This window comes from Amblyraja radiata, chromosome 5 (genome assembly GCF_010909765.2).
Source record: "Amblyraja radiata isolate CabotCenter1 chromosome 5, sAmbRad1.1.pri, whole genome shotgun sequence".
In the NCBI taxonomy this organism is placed as follows: Eukaryota; Metazoa; Chordata; class Chondrichthyes; order Rajiformes; family Rajidae; genus Amblyraja; species Amblyraja radiata.
The window spans coordinates 81,167,094-81,188,737 of NC_045960.1; the positions used below are offsets into that span (position 1 = coordinate 81,167,094).

General features: G+C 45.1%; 1 protein-coding gene across 2 annotated transcripts in view; it reads right to left on the reverse strand.

The window, feature by feature from the left end:
* Positions 1–21,644, reverse strand: part of hpcal1 (hippocalcin like 1) — a 70,054-nt gene that overhangs the window by 12,327 nt on the left and 36,083 nt on the right. The gene's annotated exons all lie outside the window — the stretch shown is intronic.

A 21,644-nucleotide genomic window follows, 5' to 3' on the forward strand; every position in this document is an offset into this window, starting at 1 on the left:
GGACAATGCTGCCTCCACAAAATTACCACAAAGATGGAGGAATATTCTCAAAGCATCCTCAATAAATTCCCCATTGATTTGTGGAAATCCCAGCGGGCAACTAGTCAAATAAGACAAACAGCATGTGTAGGAAGGAATTGCAGATGCTGGTTTCAACCAATGATAGACACAAAAAGCTGGAGTAACTCAGCAGGACAGGCAGCATCTCTGGAGAGAAGGATGTATTCTCCTTTGTAATCTGCATTCCTTCTCTCCAGAAATACAGCCTGTCCCACTGAGTTAATCCATCTTTTGTGTCTATCTTAGACAAACAGCACATGTAGTGCTAGACAATACAGACAAATTGCAAAATGGATATCTGCTACCCCAAGACACAAAAGGGGAAACTTAGCTTAAGAATGTTGAAAGCAATGGGATAAATAATAAGTCCTGGATCAGGGGACTGGTCCCCAAAATGCAGGCTGATCCATTGTGGATGATCCTTGACAGCGTGTAGATGTACAGAATTTTCAGACAAATATGCAACGCTACCTGAATTAGTTTTAATTACGATTTCAATAGGTTGTTGCACCCAATGGTAGAATAGGCTCGTGAGCCGCTTTCATTCAGAGACATCACTGGTCTCCGAGTGAAATTTTGGCAGCAGCCATTGCAATTTAGATACCGATATTAATAATATGCTAAGTGAGTGTTACATTTCTTTTTAAAGTGCACGTGGCAGCTGGAGGAAAGGGTGGGTGGATGACAGTTTATCTGCAAGTGGAGCACACAAAAGTCTGAGCAACTGGATGTGCTTCAAGTTCTTTGAATATTTTCTTGTAAGAGGAGAGAATATTACAGATGATCAGGATTGTCAGCCAGGCATAGGACTAAAGTAAACATTAAAATTCAAGCGTTAAAATACATGCTGAACCTATTGAATGAATGGGGAACATTGGTTACATTACTATATGTAATGGCCCCCATAGCAGTTTCCATGTCGCGTGGCTGGAAACTGGAAATATTCCAAGCTAATTCTGCTACCACCATCATCTATTGCAACAAGTGATGGCTCCCACTGATTGTCGCCAGAAGCTTACATCCTTTTCAGGATGAATGATGAAAGCGATGTCAACATTTGAAACATGGAGTATGGACACGAAAGTGTCGATATGCTGAGAGAATGGAGCGGCTGGGCTTGTATACTCTGGAATTTAGAAGGACGAGAGGGGATCTTATTGAAACATAAGATTAAGGGTTTGGACACTAGAGGCAGGAAACATGTTCCCGATGTTGGGGGAGTCCAGAACCAGGGGCCACAGTTTAGGAATAAGGGGTAAGCCATTTAGAACAGAGTTGTGGAATCACTTTTTCACACAGAGAGTTGTGAGTGTGGAATTCTCTGCCTCAGAGGGTGGTGGAGGCCGGTTCTCTGGATACTTTCAAGCGAGAGCTAGATAGGGCTCTTAAAAATAGTGGTCAGGGAATATGGGGGAGATGGCAGGAACGGGATACTGATTGGAGATGATCAGCCATGATCATATTGAATGGCAGTGCTGGCTCGAAGGGCCGAATGGCCTCCTCCACCTATTTTAATAATGAATTACAGAAGGATCTTGTAATACCACAGTGCACGCAGTATTGAGTGTGTGTTGGCATTTACAATCAATACACTAATTACTCGCTTCTTACAGTATTGGTATACATTATAATATCAACGTTCATAATTATCAGGTTAACAAAGGCATCCGCAGTAACAATAAATGGATTGCCAACATTGCCAATTACTGAAATACAAGGATGGGTTTTGCTGGTGGAGAAGTACAGCCCTCTGTAGTTTATGGAAAGAATTGCGAATCAAAGGCCACAGATCCTACTATCATTAAACATGATAATGTTTGACACGTATGCATAGAATGCCAATATTGTCCATAAATGAAATGCCAGCCCTTGTCCTTTCAGTGGGCACCATAAATACTTAGGGAGAGCTAAAAACTAAATTCAAGTCAGAGGAAAAACATTGCACAGGTTGTCAGTGCCCGGATTACATAAGGGCTCTCTCGGTTCCTGAAAACAGTCTGGAAACTGAACTTTCCATAAGTCGGAAATAAACAGTTCCCCTCAAAACCAATGTGTTGCATAAAAATTCCAATCTTAAGTTTGGGCTTCAAAGGCAAAATAGCCTTGCTGCAGATAGGCAGCAAATTTGATGTGAAATATAACTTTGATGATTATTAATCGGTTTACTGAATTCCTATCTATAAGTATCCTTTGTAATTACATTGCTGAGATCAGACTGGACTACTTCCAATTCCTGTTGTAAATTATGTTTAAACTAAGAATGACTACGAGGATATTTTTGATTGCTGTTAAATCTCAATTTATTTTCTTGTGGGAATGTGGTATTTCTCCTCTTGTTTATGTGGGCTAACACAATTACAGAACTAACTGCTTCCTCAGATTCCCGCACACACCACTAGCGAGTTATTTTCACTTTTGTTGTTATTACTTGTACTTATTTTCATTCAATTTCTGTCTTGAGAGACAATACTTCAGTATTCTTTTTAGGTGGCAGTGATTTTTGTTTTAAAAGGATAAACAGCAGCCAAATTCATTTTTGGCAATGAGAACTTGCAGAAAGTCGAACCTCCGCATGTCAGGTCTTCAGTAACCCATGGATCGCCTGTACTTTGAAGATAGTCCAACAGTGGCTCAGTAGTAGCACCGCTGAGCAAAGAGCAATGCCTTGAGGTGACACAAGTTGTAGGCTGGGGCTGCACCAGGTGGCAACAGACAAGGGCAAAGCCATCTTAACCTTTGCTCAACAATCTAAGTCTTATACGAAATCATTAGGAGCAACCTCTCTGTAGCTTACAAGAGTAAAGTTTCAGTTTCAAACTGAGCACACCCTACATGACTAAGTTAAATGTATAGATACAGAATACACCCAGTTGCTCATAACTGGCCACATGGAAGGGACTAGTGCAATTTCAACTGTGCTGTACCTCCATCCACCCTTGTGCTCTCATTCTACCTTCACACCAGGGTCAAGTACTTTCCAATCCATTTTCATCAGCTACAATCTACACATCACAGACATGCAAGAATACTTGCTACCTCCATTGATAAATGTAACATCAGTACCCAAGGATGTAAACATTATTCAATACATAGCAATCCACTTCTACCAGCATCCAAACATACACATCTACCTCCAAACGCACACTGCCGTAACTTATCATGACTTAATCATCAGTATCATTATAATATGCAACACTGCCACCAAAGATGACAAAGATAGCAGGCATGCACGATCAATGTCGTCTTAGTTGCACCCTATCCTGGTTTGGAAATACTCAAGTCAATACGGGTCAAAAAATCTCAGCTCCCTAAATCTCATGGAAGAACCTGCTCCACAAGGCTTTGGCTTCTCACTGCTTTCAAAATCCCTTGAATTATTTTTAGAAATGGGCACTTAGTAGATTACAGTTTCACTACTAAAAGTTCTCCTCTTTGCATTTGATGAAATGAAGGTTACATAAATACTTGTAGTTCCACTGACCAAATGTACATTTGGTATAGTCCTAACTTAGTCAATCTTTTTCTGAAGAATTGCAAATGCTCTTTGTACAATCAAATCTTTGTAATATGAAAACATTGCCCCAACAACCCTAGCAACAGCCACCTCCTGTTGTCTGCTCAATTTCTATTGCAAATTCACAGATGAATAAATGTACTGTTCCCACATGGCTCTGGTGTGGCAACAAACAAAAAAAGACTGATGGCAATGAAATGTTGGGTCCTCAATTCTTTTGAATGTATTCAGCACTCCGCATACAATGCCAAGCTGGAAGTAAACCATAGGAAATCAAAAAGGTATGCATATTAATCCTTAACCTTTCAATGTATGCTAGTTTCAGAGGTATTAGAACTGTGTAGAAGAAATAAAACTCCAAATGTGATGGCTAACTGGAGTCAAAGCTATAACGAGCCAATCCTTATTGGTTCATTCTTGTAGCATTTGTAAAGAATGTTGTGAATGCTTGAGAAATATGTAGAACCGCAAATGCCAGATATTATCTTTTTGCATTTAATGAAGGACGTGACAGGCAAGTGGAGGTGCAACATGTTAGAGCAGGTTGCCTTTGAAAGGCTTAGGCCCTTTCCTCCAACTCCATATTAAAATACAGACAAGTAAAAAGTCAGACCCAAAATCGAAAATCAGAATATAATGTAGAGTACGTGCAACTCAGCATTACGTGATATACAATAACATTAAAGTTCCCTTTCCCACATTAAAAATGCCAAAAAGGCTAAAATTGATATTTATACTAAAATGAAAACACAAAGCTAAGAAAAAGTTTGAGTGTTGATTGTAAATTTGGATTTAGTTTGATACTGATGGGAAGTATTTCAGGCCTTGACGTTAATCTGTAGGTAAGTAGGGGATTTAGGTCTTGTGGTCAGCAATAAGTAGACAATTCAATATTGGAATACATTAGAAAAGTAATGGTTTGCTGCTCAAATAACTAAGCATTACAACGATTTACTCTTAACATTATTTACTTTGACTTTAGTACCAAAAGCTATCATTCTTGCTATCTCCATGCATTCCTTCAAAACATTGAGTGAGCCAATGTCAGCATTCTCTCTCAAGCCAATATCTTCAGCTTCAAAGCTTCAACTGCTATCCCCAACACCGGACCTATGGATATGTTTACCTACAAATGATATGATTGAAATCAGATGTCTGACGCACATACTTACGTTTGTTCTTCCGAAAGGCAGAATGAAATTCCTCCCTCGCTTTCTCTCCCCACTTTTAGTAATTGTTTTTTTGTTTTTTTTAATCAGTCATGCGTGATTTTGATGATATTCATTACAATACTGTGGAGGTATGGTTACCATAATTGAGAGACTTGTATATTTTTTGACTTACGGATGTCTGAGAGAATGCGATCTGCTTGTTGCTCGGGACGGCCTGTCAATACATTTAATCAACTCAATAGGGCAGATCTCATCAATTGCATGTCTGAGAACAAACTCCTCAAACAGATGCTAAGAGCTCCATCATGGCATGAGCGTTTGCCAAGACAGAGAAGACCTCAAGCATCTTCTCAATTCTTCCTTGAAAAGAATGTACCATCCTTACCCACTTATCTCTGGCTTATGTGTAGGAAGGAACTGCAGATGCTGGTTTAAACAGAAGATAGACAAAAAGCTGAAGTAACTCAGCAGGTCAGATAGCAACTCTGGAGAAAATGTATAGGTGAAGTTTCGGGTCGAGACTCTTCTTCAGACCCTGGCTTATGACTGCTCCAAACTAGAATGCAGCTTACCCAGATTTTGTCAAGAGAACACAGAAGTCCAATGAAAAAAAATACTTCATGCCCCATCCAACCAATTCATCTCGCACCTTCTGCCTCATCTAACACAGAATCTGGATCTAATGTGGACATCATAAGCCACCTCTGAACCCACAAAACACACCGGAAGCATGACGACCTCAAGCTAGAGCGTTATTCTGCCGCTTTCTGTTGGCGTTATCGACTACATGACTTTGTATTTGAGACTTTGCAAATATCCTATGGATGGCAATACACCAGAAAGAATTAAGAATCAGGAGGAGAGCACTATTGTTTTTATATTTTGAAATTAAACTTCACTGTATCGTAAATCAAAATATGACCAGAAGCCACATGAGAGTAAATTTATCGCTCAAAGTAGGATCTGTGGCCTTTGATTCGCATTTCTCTCCATAAACTACAGAGGGCTGTATTTCTCCACCAGCATTTATCGCTCAAAGGCCATTATTTTCAATATCTGTAGCCACATCAGTGAAATGTTTACATTTACTGCATTGCCAAAAGTTGTCCAGGATGCTTTGTAACAAAGCTTTTGTTCTTTTGCAGATACATGAACAAGTGGGTAATCTACTTGAGCAATTTAAGCAAAAGTGAACCCAGCATAAAATGCATTGTACATCGCAGGTGTTTAATTAACTGTACTGAATGGGTTCTCAAGAGCAGTAAACATCGTACCTGCAAACTCCCAGAGGCTTTGAAGCGTACTGCAGAGTAAACATCCAAAAGCACTTTCTTTCCATTTTCATCCCCAAAGAAAATCCCCAAAGATGACAAACGTTTACATCACATCTCTCAAATGCACACGAGTAAAACAAAAATCAGATCAAAGATAAAATATCCAAGGATTATTACATAAGACAAATATTCTTATAATTTGCCACAAAAGGAATATATCTCCTGATATAAGTCACTGTGGGAGAAACGTATGCAAGGAATTATGTCTAAATAAGTACAGAAAATTAGATTTTATAGAGGGTTTTTTACAAAAGGCTCTGGGAGGGGCATGGGAAAGGTTTGGAAGAAAATCCTCAGGAATGGCAGAAAACTTCATCTAAATTGTGTTTGCTGACATGTATCTTCAGATCTTGACCATTTGCACCAGAGAGCTGGCAATAAACAATAGTGTTCAAGGAAACTGCACCGACACCAGATGCCCATGCAACAGCAATCCTGTTGTTTAATACCCAGGTCAGCCAGAAACAATATGATGAGGTTTAAATTAAGCTAATCATCCACAAGGGACTTTATCTAGAAATTAATTATTTCTCTTGTGATCATCCAAAAGCAAACAAACCAAACTGGTTCATAAACTGCTTTTCATAATGTATCTAGCACAGTGAAATAACTAGGCACAAAATGCTGGAGTAACTCAGTGGAACAGGTAGCATCTCTGGAGATTCTTTCCTACACAGTGAAATAACTGGTTAATATTAATTGCCTAACAACAGCTATCGGTGTGGATCAACGATCTGGGTCAGAATGTAGAAGGCATGAGAAGGAAATTTGCAGATGACACTAAAGTACGTAGTAATGGTGATAGCAAAGATGGTTATCAAAAATTCCAGCAGGATCTTGATTAACTGTACAAGTGGGTGGAGGAATGGCTGATGGAGTTTAATGTAGATAAGTGTGGAGTGTTGCATTCTGGGTAGAATCTTCAGAGTGAAATAACAGGGCCCAACATGGTGCTGTAGAGCACAGGGATCTAGGAATACAGATACACAGTTCCCTGACAATGGCATCACAGTGGAGGTCAAAGTGTTCAAAAGGGAACTGCAGATGCTGGAATATCGAAGGTACACAAAATTGCTGGAGGAACTCAGCGGGTGCAGCAGCATCTATGGAGCGAAGGAAATAGGCGACGTTTCGGGCCGAAACCCTTCTTCAGACTGATGGGGGGTGGGGAAAGAAAGAAGGAAAAAGGGGAAGAGGAGGAGCCCGAGGGCGGGCGGATGGGAGGGTGGGAGGAGACAGCTAGAGGGTGAAGGAAGGGGAGGGGACAGCACAGGCTAGCCAAATTGGGGGAATTCAATGTTGATGCCATAGGGGCGCAAGGACCCCAGACGGAATATGAGGTGCTGTTCCTCCAATTTCCGCTGTTGCTCACTCTGGCAATGGAGGAGACCCAGGACAGAGAGGTCGGATTGGGAATGGGAGGGGGAGTTGAAGTGCTGAGCCACCGGGAGGTCATGTAGGTTAAGGCGGACCGAGCGGAGGTGTTCGGCGAAACGGTCGCCCAACCTACGCTTGGTCTCACCGATGTAAATTAGCTGGCATCTAGAGCAGCGGATGCAGTAGATGAGGTTGGAGGAGATACAGGTGAACCTTTGTCGCACCTGGAACGACTGCTTGGGACCTTGAATGGAGTCGAGGGGGGAGGTGAAGGGACAGGTGTTGCATTTCTTGCGGTTGCAACGGAAAGTGCCCGGGGAGGGGGTGGTGCGGGAGGGAAGGGAAGAATTGACGAGGGAGTTGCGGAGGGAGCGGTCTTTGCGGAAGGCAGACATGGGGGGAGATGGGAAGATGTGGCGAGTGGTGGGGTCACGTTGGAGGTGGCGGAAATGGCGGAGGATTATGTGTTGTATTTGCCGGCTGGTGGGGTGAAAGGTGAGGACCAGAGGGACTCTGCCCTTGTTGCGTGTGCGGGGATGGGGAGAGAGAGCAGTGTTGCGGGGTATGGATGAGACCCTGGTGTGAGCCTCATCTATGGTGGCGGAGGGGAATCCCCGTTCCCTGAAGAACGAGGACATTTCCGATGCCCTGGTATGAAATGTCTCATCCTGGGAACAGATGCGGCGTAGGCGGAGGAATTGGGAGTAAGGGATGGAGTCTTTACAGGGGGCAGGGTGGGAAGACGTGTAGTCCAGATAGCCATGTGAGTCAGTGGGTTTATAATGTATGTCGGTCAGGAGTCTGTCCCCTGCGATGGAGATGGTGAGGTCAAGGAATGGTAGGGAAGTGTCGGAAATCGTCCAGGTGTATTGGAGTGCCGGATGGAAGTTGGTGGTGAAGTGGATGAAGTCAGTCAGTTGTGTGTGGGTGCAGGAGGTGGCACCAAAGCAGTCGTCAATGTAGCGGAGGTAGAGGTCGGGGATGGGGCCCTGGTACGCATTGAACAAGGATTGTTCAACGTACCCGACCGCATCGCCTGCCCGAGTCCCGCGACGCCATCTTGGCCTCGAGGAGCGACTTCCATACGCACCGGGCCGCCGCCTTCACCGACCTCTACATCGATGCCGCCGCCGACCCTCACCTGCCGACCGATGACGCCCAGCCTCGCAGCTTCAACGGTAACTTGGACTCGCTCCCCATCGCCGATTCCTCCGACATCGCCACCCGACCCCAACTACCCTACAACGCCGCCGGACCGGGGCTATCCCAACATGGCCGCCGCTACGCACCCGATTCATCTCGCCGCCGACCCGCCGACCATCCGCCCACCGGGACCACCCACGCATCGCCCGCGGACCCCGACTCAACCACCACTCGACTCCGACCATCGGGTCCGGTGACCCGCGCCGCTGGACTCCGACCATCGGGTCCGTTGACCCGCGCCACTCCACCCCCCTCCAGCAACCCACAGCCGTCGCCTTACCTGGAGCCTGGACTCTGCACTGGGCTTGCAGCCTTCACGCTGCTTACTCCCACTCTCCTCGATTTAATTCCACCGGGTCCTAGCGCCCGTCTGCCCAGCCGTGCTAACCTCAGTGGCTGCTCCACTGACCCTCCCCCATCCCCCCCCAACCATGTCACACCCGCTCTTCCCCACCCACCTCACAGCCCTCTCTCCCCCCCACCCCCTGACCACCCACCACCCCTCCAACACCCACAACCCCGTACCCAGTCTACCCACCTGCCTTCCTCTGGCCCCAACTCCCACCCCTGCCGGGTGTTCACCATCCCCCCCGACCTCCCCCTCTCCCCCACCCAACGGTCTGTCCTCAGCAGAGGTCTCACCTTTGTCCCCCTCCGTCCCCATCTCAATGAGTTCCGCGCCCACCATGACTTGGAGAGCTTCTACCGTCGTCTCCGCCTCACAGCGCACTTCCATGGGAAGGAGTCCTCGCCCCCTAATGATGACCCCTTTTCCCGTCTCCAACGCACCCCCTCCTCGTGGAACCCCCCTCAGAAAGTCCCGGCTCTGGAACTCTTCATTCAGAACTGCCGCCGCGACGTCAACCGCCTCAACTTCTCCACTCCCCTGTCTCACTCCAATCTTTCCCCCTCTGAACGCACTGCCATCGAATCTCTCCGCAAAAACCCAGACTGGGTCATCAAACCAGCCGACAAGGGAGGTGCCGTGGTAGTCTGGCGCGTCGATCTCTACAAAGCTGAGGCCACGCGCCAACTCTCGGACACCTCCTCCTACTTACCCTTGGACCATGACCCCACTGACGAGCACCAGGCCACCATTTCTAGCACCATCACCGACTTCATCAATTCCCACGCCCTACCTGACCAAGCCTCCAAACTCATCGTTCCCCAGCCCCGCACGGCCCGTTTTTACCTTCTCCCTAAAATCCACAAACCCGGCTCTCCCGGCAGACCCATTGTCTCTGCGTGTTCGTGCCCCACCGAACTCATCTCCACATACCTTGACACCATCCTATCCCCCTTGGTCAAATCCCTCCCCACCTATGTTCTAGACACCTCAGACACTCTCCGCCGCCTCCACGCATTCCACTCTCTGGGCCCTCACCCCCTCATCTTCACCATGGATGTCCGGTCACTCTACACCTCCATCCCCCACCAGGATGGCCTCAAAGCCCTCCGGTTCTTCCTCGACCAGAGGAGCAACCTTTACCCAGCCACTGACACTCTCCTCCGCTTAGCGGAGTTGGTCCTCACCCTCAATAACTTTACATTTGACTCCTCCCATTTCCTCCAAACACAAGGCGTAGCTATGGGCACACGCATGGGCCCCAGCTACGCCTGCCTCTTTGTCGGGTACGTTGAACAATCCTTGTTCAATGCGTACCAGGGCCCCATCCCCGACCTCTACCTCCGCTACATTGACGACTGCTTTGGTGCCACCTCCTGCACCCACACACAACTGACTGACTTCATCCACTTCACCACCAACTTCCATCCGGCACTCCAATACACCTGGACGATTTCCGACACTTCCCTACCATTCCTTGACCTCACCATCTCCATCGCAGGGGACAGACTCCTGACCGACATACATTATAAACCCACTGACTCACATGGCTATCTGGACTACACGTCTTCCCACCCTGCCCCCTGTAAAGACTCCATCCCTTACTCCCAATTCCTCCGCCTACGCCGCATCTGTTCCCAGGATGAGACATTTCATACCAGGGCATCGGAAATGTCCTCGTTCTTCAGGGAACGGGGATTCCCCTCCGCCACCATAGATGAGGCTCACACCAGGGTCTCATCCATACCCCGCAACACTGCTCTCTCTCCCCATCCCCGCACACGCAACAAGGGCAGAGTCCCTCTGGTCCTCACCTTTCACCCCACCAGCCGGCAAATACAACACATAATCCTCCGCCATTTCCGCCACCTCCAACGTGACCCCACCACTCGCCACATCTTCCCATCTCCCCCCATGTCTGCCTTCCGCAAAGACCGCTCCCTCCGCAACTCCCTCGTCAATTCTTCCCTTCCCTCCCGCACCACCCCCTCCCCGGGCACTTTCCGTTGCAACCGCAAGAAATGCAACACCTGTCCCTTCACCTCCCCCCTCGACTCCATTCAAGGTCCCAAGCAGTCGTTCCAGGTGCGACAAAGGTTCACCTGTATCTCCTCCAACCTCATCTACTGCATCCGCTGCTCTAGATGCCAGCTAATTTACATCGGTGAGACCAAGCGTAGGTTGGGCGACCGTTTCGCCGAACACCTCCGCTCGGTCCGCCTTAACCTACATGACCTCCCGGTGGCTCAGCACTTCAACTCCCCCTCCCATTCCCAATCCGACCTCTCTGTCCTGGGTCTCCTCCATTGCCAGAGTGAGCAACAGCGGAAATTGGAGGAACAGCACCTCATATTCCGTCTGGGGTCCTTGCGCCCCTATGGCATCAACATTGAATTCCCCCAATTTGGCTAGCCTGTGCTGTCCCCTCCCCTTCCTTCACCCTCTAGCTGTCTCCTCCCACCCTCCCATCCGCCCGCCCTCGGGCTCCTCCTCTTCCCCTTTTTCCTTCTTTCTTTCCCCACCCCCCATCAGTCTGAAGAAGGGTTTCGGCCCGAAACGTCGCCTATTTCCTTCGCTCCATAGATGCTGCTGCACCCGCTGAGTTCCTCCAGCAATTTTGTGTACCCCCGTACAGTGGAGGTCAAGGTGGCTTTTGGTACATTGGTCTTCATCAATCAGGGTATTGAATAAAGACTTGAGATGTTATGATACTGTTGTACAGTATGTTGGTGAGGATGCATTTAGAGTATTGCTTTCAGTTTTGATCATCCTGTCATAAGAAGGATGTTGTTAAGCTGGAAGGAATGCAGAGAAGATTAACGAGCATGTTGCAAGAATTTGAGTGCCCAATCTATAGGGCAAGGTTTGACAGGCTGGGATTTTATTCTTTGGAGCCCAGGAGGCAGATGTGTGATGTTATAGCATGTATAAAATCATGAGGGGGATATATAGGGTGAATGCAGTCTTTTACCCAGAGTAGGGGAATCAAAAATCAGAGGACGCAAGTTTAAGGTGAGAGGGGAAAGATTTAATGGGAATCTGAGGGGGCAACTCTTTCACACAGACAGTAGTGGGAAAACGGAATGACCCGTCAGTTGTTTCAGATGAGGCAGATAACTATATCAGCATTTAAAATACATTTGGACGGATACATTGATACGAAAGGTTCAGAGGATATGGGCCAAATGCAGACGTGTATCTAGCCTAGATGGGGCACCTAGGTTGGCATGGGCAAATTGGGTTGAAAGGCCGGTTTCCATTCTATATGACTATGAACAGCCCTGTGGGAAATGCTGCATGCCTACATCAAGTCAAAACACTAGAATTGTTCATCTGGAAGACCAAAATAGAATTGAAGTCAGTTGAAGTCTGGCTTACTAAAATTAAAAGGATAATTGCATGAAAGTCATTTACAAAAATCTAAAATATTTAATTACTATTGCTCCTTTATATGCATGAATGTGAAGTACGATTAAGCAATCACAATTGACATCAATTTAAAAACATCAAATTGCATGGGATGAAAACAAATTTCAACTATATATTGGTTAGACCAGGTTAATAACAATATCTCTACTACAAAAATATATTCTCACTTTAAAATACATGAAACTGTAGTTCTTGACTATTGCTTGATGGCAGAAAGCAGATTGGTTATAAATAATGTAACTGTGTGCTAGTAAATACATTAATGATCAATATATAGGAGCAAAATATGTGAAGCATCGTTTGCTCTTCTACCGTGTGAATCCAAGAATATTTTGCTACATTTGTGGCTTATAAAGCGATACTTTATGGAGGTTTTGCAATACTTCCAGTTTTTTAAGCTCTGGTAGTTAAAAGAAGGTTTGCAGCTTGGAAGAATATTGCCTTTGTTCTTTATGGAATCGCAGAGTAAATTCTTCAACATGCATTTGAACTGCTGCAGCCAGTGAGTAAATGGAAAGGCAGCACCCAAATTAAAATGTTTAAGAAGGAACTGCAGATGCTGGAAAATCGAAGGTACACAAAAAAGCTGGAGAAACTCAGCGGGTGCAGCAGCATCTATGGAGCGAAGGAAATAGGCAACGTTTCGGGCTGAAACCCTTCTTCAGACTGATCGGGGGTGGGGGGAGGGGGGGGGGCGGGGACAAGAAAGGAAAAAGGAGGAGCCCGAAGGCTGGGGGATGGGAGGAGACAGCAGGGGGACTGAGGAAGGGGAGGAGACAGCAAGGACTAACAAAATTGGGAGAATTCGATGTTCATGCCCCCAGGATGCAGACTCCCCAAGCGGAATATGATATGACCCCGATCAGTCTGAAGAAGGGTTTCGGCCCGAAACGTTGCCTATTTCCTTCGCTACATAGATGCTGCTGCACCCGCTGAGTTTCTCCAGCTTTTTTGTGTACCCAAATTAAAATGACTTCAGGCGTCACCCTCAATTTATAAAATTGGATTTAAATTCGCAATCACAAAACTGAAAAGTATGAGCACCAAAATTCAAAAACTATGTACAACTGATGTAAGGCAAACAGAATCAGATTCCAGTAAATAGCCTCAGCGACAGCTACAATAAATAAACTTCCCTCCCCCCCTATTTACTGATGATCAATTTATGACAGCAATTTCCTACAGTTCTTTGTGTAAATATTTTTTTCTATTAATCTACAATGATCATCGTGAGTTTACACCGCATTCTCCATTTCAACCTCAAGGTGCCGGTCCAAAGCTCACTCACGTAAAGGGGAAATGCAACTGGCAGTAAAGGCCAACCTATCCAAGTAGTTCCCCCCTCCCACACCATCCCTTAAAAATCCCGAGATGACCAGAGCATTACAACTAAACGACTCATCCTCGCACATCTATTCTTCTCTGCTCACGTTCCAAAAGGGCCAAAGAGCTTTACTGAAGTTGCTCCAACTCATTTCACATGACCCGCTCATGCCCAGCAGATATGAGGCACGGATTTCAAACCATGCCTTGAAGGGGAATGGAAAACATGCTAATTCACAAACACACTGCTCACTTGCAACTAAGCGCTAACATTTTTATTTGTTCAACTGACATAAACCTGAAACAAACTTTGAAAATATTTGATGTACAAATACCACCAATTGCTCCAGTTAAATGAGAGATAAAGTATGGTAACAGCATTTCTATAATAAATAAACATTCATGCAGCTACTGATGGCCATACTTTAAAGTCAAAGAGATAAGTTGGTGTTAATAGGAAAACAAAAGCAAATATTGTATTGTCACTCAAAGGTAAAGAGCCAACAACAACAGCGCAGAGAGCCAGCTCCTTATAGTAAACCAACTACCTTTGAATGAAAGGAAAATTTGAGAGCAAACTTCTATCATTGTCATCATTTCTAAATTCCTCTAACATTCGTGGTCATTTAGGACCTATTTAGCATTGAAATAAAAATTAAGGATGAAAATCACTTCAATATTATCAATAACATTAAAACAAAGGAAATAAATTCCCTTTTGCTTCAGCAAATCTATTGAAATCTCTTGTTCCCAGAGTGGACAAGCCTGACTGTGGATAATAGCAGCGATTCTCAAGCATAACGCAGGGGAATTCCAGCCAGAGCCTCAATGGCATGTCTAGAAATGGAGCATATTGACCCCGAGTAGCTATAAATTCGGACCATTAGTAAACCAGGGAATGCATCCGTGCAAGACTTCAGTTTGATTACCTGAAATTACCAGCTATTCATCTTTTTATACCAACAGGAGAAAAATAAAATACACTTTGAATCAAGATGAAAATAGTAGACTTGTTTAAGCTCGAAGGGGCGAATGGCCTCCTCCTGCACCTATTTTCTATGTTTCTATATAGGGGACGATCAGCCATGATCACAATGAATGGTGGTGCTGGCTCGAAGGGCCGAATGGCCTCCTCCTGCACCTATTTTCTATGTTTCTAAGAATAAGCTTTAAAAGTTGAAAAGAAAATGGAATGATTCGAGGAAAATATTAATTTGATCAGTGTTAGAAGGATCTGCAGATGCTGGTTTACACTGAAGGTAGATACAAAATGCTGGAGTAACTCAGCGGGACAGGCAGCATCTCTGGGTAGAAGGAATGGGTGATGTTTCAGGTCGAGACAGAGTCTGAAGAAGGGTCTCAACCCGAGACTTCACCCATTCCTTCTATCCAGAGATGCTGCCTGTCCCGCTGAGTTACTCCAGCATTTTGTGTCTATTAATTTATTCAGTTATTTCTAACCGGTTATAGAGTGGGTCTTGCACTGAGTGCACATGGAGAAGGCAAGTGAAAACAGGGAAGGAATGCAGTGCTTTCCAAAGCTCAGCACTATGTTTTGCCTAAGGTCTTCTTCACTACGCCAGACATCACTGAAATCCAAATCCATTAACTCAAAGTAAACCAATAATGCTTTCGTGCAGAAATCTTATCCACTGTTTACCTAAACATAAAAAAAATATTTTTCAGAACACAAGGGGACATCACACATTCCTTCTCTCCAAAGATACTGCCCGTCCTGCTGAGTTACCCCAACTTTTTGTGTCTATCTTCGGTTTAAACCAGCCTCTGCAGTTCCTTCCTACACTTAAAGGTATTCCAGGTTGGTTCCCGAGAGAAACAATTTGCAGCAATGCACAAAGCAGAAGCAAACCTTTCACGGGTGATGGCCGTGTAATAGTTGGGTGAAGGAATGAAGTGCAACAACCAAAGTAAATGGAACTGATAGATTCAAACTAGACCATTTTGATGAGAGGGGGTGGGGGTGATGGTGGAGGTAGGAAGTGAAGGGTGGATAGGACATGAAGCATTAACTTTGTTAAATCTTTAAGATATCTGACATTTGTGAAAATACTGATCTCGCCATTATCATAAAGAGCTTTTAAAATGCTAGCAGCCAACTTTGATACATATTGGAAGGCAGGGTTGGAGTCTTGCACTGAAATTCACAGTATATCATGAGGGCTAAACACTTCAAAGCTGAGAAAACCAATCTGCATATTAATAAAATATCTTAAGTACAGGTGCACAACCTTTTATCCGAAAGCCTTGGGACCAGACACTTTTCGTCATTCGGAATTTTTCGGCTTCCGGAATGGTAGATTTTTAGCGTAGATTTTAACGGCTGGCTCAGTGGTAGAGTGCTCGGCTCATATCCGCAAGGTCGCGAGTTTGCGCCTCGATCCCGGCAGTTACTCGATCGCGAGTTTGAGACTTCAATGTAGTTTTTTCTTGCAGAATAGGAGAGAATAGGGAGGGTTAGGCTGGGATCATTCTCTGTGAGATGATCTTAGTGCGGGAGACAAGTGTAGGAGAGGTGTACTGACTGTGGGCAGAACTTTGGAAGTGATTGCCCACCATTCTCAAAAGCCACTGTGTCTCCCTGTCCCTCCAACTCCAGAGGAATCCGCTCCCCGATGGGCCGCTACGGCGACAAGTGGCAGTTCGCCCACAGCCCGAGCTGCGCCACCCCAAGAACAAGACGTACCTTGCACACCATCAGCTTCTGCCCCTACCGGGAGCGCGTTCCTCTGAAGTTGGAGCGATGCTGGGCTGGAGTTGCTGATCTGGGATCTCCGTGCTTGCAGTGGGCCTGGGGGTCGGTGTCCCGATGAGGGGGAGCAGCTCGGGCTGTGGGCGAAACTGCCACTTGTCGCCGTAGCAGCCCATCGGGGAGTGGCTTCTGGTGGTCCTGATGTCTCTCAGCTCCTGTCCAGGGGGGTGGCCGGAGACGTCAGGACCAACAGGAACCCGCTCCCCGATGGGCCGCTACAGCGACAAGTGGCAGTTCGCCCACAGCCCGAGCTGCGCCCCCTCATCCGCAACCCGGGTTCCTCTGGAGTTGGAGCGGGGCTGGGCTAGAGTTGCTGCTGGCTGTGAGTCTCTGGGATCTCCGTGCTTGCAGTCGGTGTCCCGTTGGTCCTGACGTCTCCGGCCACCCCCCTGGACAGGAGCTGAGACTGGGAACTGTACCGCCCTTGCCCCCTCCCTCTGCAACTGCAAACAACCCCACTCTCCTGCTCACCTGCAAGGGCGGTACAGTTCCCAGTCTCAGCTCCTGTACAGGGGGGTGGCTGGAGACGTCACAGCCCGAGCTGCGCCCCCTCATCCGCAACCCCAAGAACAAGACGTACCTTGCACACCATCAGCTTCTGTCCCTACGGGGAGCGTGTTCCTCTGGAGTTGGAACGGGGCTGGGCTGCTGCTGGCTGTGGGTCTCTGGGATCTCCGTGCTTGCAGTGGGCCTGGGGGTCGGTGTCCCGTTGGTCCTGACGTCTCCGGTGACTGGCACTGACCTGCTGGCATCGCCGACGTGAAGACAGTGCAAAGTCCCCGCGCCGGTGCAATGGGCGGGGATCTGGAGAGGGGAGGGAAGGGGTCACACACATGGCCGGGAAGCAGAGGGATGTAGGTGGGGTGAAACTGAAGGGAGCGACAATCTGCTGCTGCCTGCCCGCTGAGTTAAAAAGTTCCCACGCAAGACTCACGATACACTGTGTATCGTGAGTCTACCGTGGGAACTTTTTAACTCAGCGGGCAGGCAGCAGCAGATTGTCAATTATTAACCCTCCAGCGTAATATACCCTCACCTTCTCTTTTATGAATGGGAATTTAGTTCCCCTTTCTTCGAGGACCGACCGGAGGTTCCGCTGTCACCTCTGCGGGCCGCCCTCGGTGAACGTCTTCAAGGACCTTTCTTCAGGGACCGAAAAAATGTCCGCTATTCGGAGCTTTTAGTTATTTGGAATTTCGGATAAAAGGTTGTGCACCTGTACTGATTTCATCCACAAGGAGGTTCACAGTTTAGTTGGTGCGAAATTAAGATATTTACTTGTTTCTTTAGTCGGTGTAGCATGTTAGCCACTAAATTTATATCATAAAAACCCTTTGATCATGAGCTGAAAGTTAAATAATGAATTCTTTCCACTGTACAGTAAAATCTGCACTATTGAAACAAACCACAGATTCTCAAGGAATTATTCTCTGTTTACTGAATTTGTACTTGCAATTTTTCATTGAAGGGCATCCAAGGAAACACCACATTTTTCATCTTTAAATCATTCTGTATTTTCATGTCCTCAAATTAAATGGCATACAATTGTTTACTCTGACATGCATTACATGTTTGCTGCAACATGGGCATAACTTTTTCATCCATCATCACACATGCTGTGCATCTCTGAAAAGATCCAGAAGAGGAACAGACATTTAAAAACAATAGTCAAGTGGGTCAGAGAAGATTTTTTTACTATTCAATACTGATACGATTTGTAGTTCAGGTTTGATTTCTAATAAAGGATCATATTTGGCCTATCAGATTCATCACTGAGATAATTTGGAATTGTTAAAATAAGCAAACGTATATGTGAAGAACACCACCAAATATTTCAACTTCATTTACAGAAGGTCACGTTATGGGCCAAATGTTCTCTGTATCATTCAACTAATTTCCATGCTCAAGAATATTTTTGTGATGACCTCAAAGCCATGTCTCAGTTACGACTGTTTGGAGAAAGATCCTTAACACAGATTTTAACCTCCCTCACTTCAACAAAAGCAAAATCAGAGCATGTTACTACTTTAAAATGGACAAGGAAAACCACAAAGCTAAAAAACCACATAGCTAAAACTGAGATAAGAATTTTGGCATCATTACACTGCTGTGTTCCAAGTGACTTGACTTTTATTGTAAGATCCCTTTAAATTAAGTCCCCACAAGAAGAAGAAGAGCTGCTGCAAAATTTCAGGTTCAATATAATTAAATATTTCCACTACAACTACACCAACAATTTTGCCAGAACACAGCCATCCTTCGGAGTTGTGGGGAAGCGAATGCTCATAGCATTCAAATATCTAAGGCGTTGCACTGGCCCATTCCTCAACAACAATCCTTTTTCTGCCTCAGAAATGTAAAATATTAGAGCCGAAGATGGATGCATTACATATTCATACCACTTTGAATCATTGAGTTACATGGAAAATAATTGACATCTAAATATATTACAGGCCATTCCACTATGATGTGAGTTTCCACAATGCAAATTGGTTATAATGCAAGCAATGAATTAGGGAACTCTACTTGTATTACACAAGTCCTATTTGGTTATAACAGGATTTCAATTAGAAGCTGGAGAAACAAGAGTTATTTTAGAAATTAGCCAGCAGAAATCAACTCGCTTGGAAAAAATGTTTCAATGTATTCTCCCTGCAGTAAATCAGACGCCATTATTTCATAAGAACACAGCTGGTGCTTTCACCTTGGGTGGCCATCATCAGCAATTCGGATTTTTCGTTCTTGAAATGTCAGATAAATAAATTTTCAAGCCAAGGAGGATTTATTATATCCTTGTATATTTCCAACTCTCCACAATTTTCATCAACGTGCCACAAAAGGAATAAATGTTAGTGAAAATGTGACTTTATAGAGGGTTTAAGGAGGTAATTTCCTTTTAAAAGAAATTATAAATTACTATCCAGGGAGTTAGTGGATATCAGATCCATTGTGCATTGTAAAAATAGTGCTTACATTTTTAAAATGAACATTTCCTTGGAAATGTTTAAGAAGGAATTGCAGATGCTGGAAAATCAAAGGTAGACAAAAATGATGGAGAAACTCAGCGGGTGAAGCAGCATCTATGGAGCGAAGGAAATAGGCAATGTTTCGGGTTAAGACCCTTCTTCAGACTGATGTGGGGGGGGGGGGCGGGAAGAAGAAAGGAAGAGGCGGAGACAGTGGGCTATGGGAGAGCTGGGAAGGGGAGGGGAAAGAAGGAGAAAGCAGGGACTAACTACCTAAAATTGGAGGTCAATGTTCATACCGCTGGGGTGTAAACTACCCAAGCAAAATATGAGGTGCTGCTCCTCCAATTTACGATGGGCCTCACTCTAGCCATGGAGGAGGCCCAGGACAGAAAGGTCGGATTCGGAATGGGAGGGGGAGTTGAAGTGTTGAGCCACCGGGAGATCAGGTTGGTTATTGCGAACCGAGCGGAGGTGTTGGGTAAAGCGATGCAGATGCAGAGCAGCTGACACCTAGAGCAGCGGATGCAATAGATGAGGTTAGAGGTGCAGGTGAACCTCTGCCGCACCTGGAAAGACTGCTTGGGTCCTTGGATGGAGTTAAGGGGGGAGGTAAAGTGACAAGTGTCGAATTTCCTGCGGTTGCAAGGGAAAGTGCCAGGAGAGGGGGTGGTTTGGGTGGGAAGGGACGAATTGACCAGGGAGTTACGGAGGGAGCGGTCTCTGCGGAAAGCCGAAAGGGGAGGAGATGGGAAGATGTGGCCAATGGTGGTATCCCGTTGTAGGTGGCGAAAATGTTCGCGTAATTGTAATGTTCTTAAGGCAAGGTGGAGGATAGCTGCAGACCACAATTAATTTTACTTTTTGTTTCCCAGAAGGGGTAGAAGCAGAGCAGCTATAACCTCCAAGGTCTGCGTCTGTGAGCATTTGAACTATGTAATCTATTAAAAAAAAACAGAAATCAACCATATATAGGAATCTTCAATAAATCAGGCAGCTGAATCTTCTAAAACAATATCATAGCTGCTCCTCGACCTACGATGGGGTTATGTTCCGATAAACCCATCGTAAATCGAAAATATCGTGTCGAAAACGCATTTAATACAATTTGATCACGTGACCAGACGTGAGCTGCGTCTCGCTGCCGTTGCCCATCATTTGCACCACCATAAAGTCGAAATATCGCAAGTCGAAGTATGGTAAAACAGAGAGCATCTGTAAACCGAGTAGCATGTTACAAATAGTTCAATCTAGTTGCTTTCATTACCCATTTATCAATAATACAAGCAACCCATCACTCAATTTAACTACAGGATAAAGAGATGCAATGAAAATTGAATACAGTTGCAAAGTATCAAGTGGAACATACCATTTCTATGCAACAAATACCATGAAACCTTATATCATTGGCTTTCAAATCATACAGAATTTCTGCATTTTTGTAAAAACATTTGCCTTCAGTAGACTTGCATTAAACCCAACTACAATTACAGAGACATTTGCCATGACAATGTTCTGAATAAAACCCTACAAGCCATCACCCACATGGATACGATTTTTTTTGTCTATACAATTACTAATTTCTTCTTTTACTTCGATTAGCGCCATACATGTTGATCTATTTGATCTGAATCCATACCGACTATCAGTCAGCAATTTGTGCTTCTCAATGAATTTGTCAAGTCTTTCAGTTGAGCTGTTCCAGTATCTTGGAGAATTGGGAAAGTAAGGAAACAGGCCTATCATTTGTGAAGTGGTGTCTCTCTCCCTAGTTTTATGTAAAGGTATAACTTTTGCAATTTTCATTTTGCTTGGGAATTTACCAGTTAGAAACGTTACAACTGTGAGTTTGTGGTTTTGCAATACCATCAATGACTTTCTTGACTATTGTCATGTCAACTTCATTCCAGTCTGTAGAAGTTTTATTCTTACATTTAATTACAATATTCATGATTTCGTTTTCTTCTTCTGCACTAAAAAAGTGATTGAGCTTGGATTTCTTTCTCCATAATCATCATCAGTCCCCTCTTTGGGTGTCTCTGGATCATTGATTTTTTTTCTGCCAATTTACAAAAAAATTGTTGAAACCACTAACCACATCATCCATATTATTATTGGTCTTATCGTTATTGATGAAATACTGAGGGTAA